The sequence below is a fragment of the Trachurus japonicus genome, chromosome 24 (assembly GCF_045865225.1).
Source record: "Trachurus japonicus isolate A0001 chromosome 24, Traja_1.0".
Lineage (NCBI taxonomy): Eukaryota > Metazoa > Chordata > Actinopteri > Carangiformes > Carangidae > Trachurus > Trachurus japonicus.
The window spans coordinates 3,759,553-3,762,144 of NC_140930.1; positions in this window are offsets into that span (position 1 = coordinate 3,759,553).

Here is a 2,592-nt window from a genome sequence, read left to right on the forward strand (position 1 = left end):
GGGCTCACGCTCCCGCTCCAAACATTTCATTCTGGCCTGATGGATTCTTAGGCCACGCTGGTTCTTGCACATCTTGCCGCAGAAACATATTCGTGATATTCGTAGTCAGTTCGTTTGCGGGGGTCGTTAACCTTAGGTCTGTCTGAATGGAGATCGGACAGATCACTTTCTTTCTTTTTAATGCTTTCTGTAGCTTCTTTGGGTTCTTCCTCACGAAAGACACAGGCTGGGGTGACCCGAACTGTCCCTGGTGCTGTCTTTCCGAGCCGTCAACTGTCTCTCCAGTAGTCTCCAAACTGTATACAGTTGCATACAGTTTTCACTTCTAATACAGAGTCTCTGTTCAGGCTGGAAGCTCATTCAAAGACAAACTAAACATTTACACACACACACACACATTGGACGAGTGAGGAACTAGTCTGAGTGGCGGAGGGATACGACCACCGGAAGGAGGCTCTAGTTCCTGGTGAGTTGGTGTGGAAGTGGTGGATCAGTGGAGTCTGACAGAGTTTTCATAGTCGACTGCACCTTCATCTTCATCTTCCTCTTCAACACGCTGCACCTGTGAACAACAACACAGTGGAGCTGAGTTTGACAGCAGAGACCAAACAGACTCCCAGATTCCCTCCCAGCTGAACCTGAAGGCACCACGGCTTCCTGTCTGATCTGCTTTTTACCTGAGTGGCTGCTGCAACTGAATGCCGATTCTAGAAAAAAGTGGTAAAATTAAAAAAAAAAAATGTGGGACCCCCTTGAACCCTCTCAAGGACCCCACATTGAGGAACACTGGGCTAGTGTATATTTCTTCTTAATGTTTTTGCATTTGAATGTAGAATTCAGTCTATAAATGTATTGCATGTGTTGCAAAATGTTAGAAAGTGATTTCAAGTTACAGTTAAAAAGATGAAACATGCAAAAACAATGTGTTCCCCTGTCGTTCCCTCCTCCTCCACCCAGGAGCTCATGTTTCTGCTCATGTCAGTCAGAGGACCGAGGTTTCACCCGCATCGCTTTGGAGCAGATGTGGAGCTTTTTAATTCAAATTAGATTTTTTTGTTTTGTTTTGTTTGGATGTCGGCTGTGGTCTGTTTGCCAGCAGCTGTCACCGCTTCGATAAACAAGATCATCTCCTCAGACTCTGTGAAGTTTTATTTCTAACTTTGCAGAGGTATTTTAATTATACGGCCACGATTCTCAAGAAAACAAGGAAAACATAAACTATTTTCTCTGTTCCTTGTAAACTTTTTCAGATTTGCCTTTGTGTCTTTCGTCTCCACCCAGCGAGCTGGACTCAGAGGTCACGGTCACGGTCATGCCCCGACTTGTTCTCATCCTCTGACTTAAACCTTTAATACATCAGTGGTTTGAGCTGCCGGTGTGATAGAGGTGGATGATGTTTGCTGGGAGAACCCGGTCCAACACTGAGCAGAGACTCTGGGCCCTGAGGTGTCGGCAAATCAAAACTCGGTATCAGTGCTAAACTGCAGTAAAGTAAAGTAGAGTCAGATAACAGCAGCTTAGTTGTAGTTTTCTTGTCGATGTCTAAAGCTGCAGGAAGAAAACACCACAGCTCAATATGGGACGACTTGGATTACGACCCACAGCTAGATAAGAGTGAATGGATGGAACTCGATGAGGATTGATGGAAACATTATGGGATGGATGCAACTAAAAGGGAAAAAGTTCATCTTCAGGGGTCTGACAGAGGCTTTCTCTTAGAACCTGAAAAACTACAACTAAGACTAAGACTAAATAAAAACTACTCAATTCCTGTAAAATAAAAACTAAACTAAAACTGATTCATCACTTTTTGAACTAATTCAAACGTAACTGGAATAAAAAAAGCAAACTGAAAAACGAATTTTTTTTTAACTATAATAACCTTAATTGCACCACATTATGTCATAACGCCACATTTTGTAATACAATTCTTAAACGCAATAGGTAATAAACTTAAACATTTTGTAATAAGTTGTTACATATTGCAACAAATTATTACATTTTCTATATAAAAAAAAGTGCAACACTCACATTTTGTAATAACTAGTGCAATATGTAACAACAAAATGTGACAAAGTTTATTACCTATTGCGTTTAAGAAGGCAGATTATTACAAAACGCGGCACAACAAGGATATTATAGTTTTAATATAAATAAATACATTTTAATACGTTTTTTTTTTCATTTAGTTTTTCAGTTTGCTTTTTTATTCCAGTTTAGTTTTAGTGAGTTCAACAAGTGATGAATCGGTTTTAGTTTAATTTGTGTTTTAGAGGAAATGTGGCGCTATAAACCTTGTTCAGGACTCACGACAAATAAAAATTAAATCACTGGAGCATTTTTTCCTCTGTGGCATCACCAGTGTGAACGTCCCCAGTGTGGAAACACCCAGTCCCACCCCCCTCCTCCCTCCTCCTCCCCCTCAGGGAGGCTGCAGGTAAACTGACACTGGTTCAGTTGGTCAGGTGGAGCTGAGGAGGAGGCGTGGCCACCACACCACACCTGTCCTCCTCTGCAGGTATGAGGCCGTCGCTGACATCACTGCTCTTAAACACAGAGTCAGACTCAGCGGAGCGACTTCCATCCAGGCGA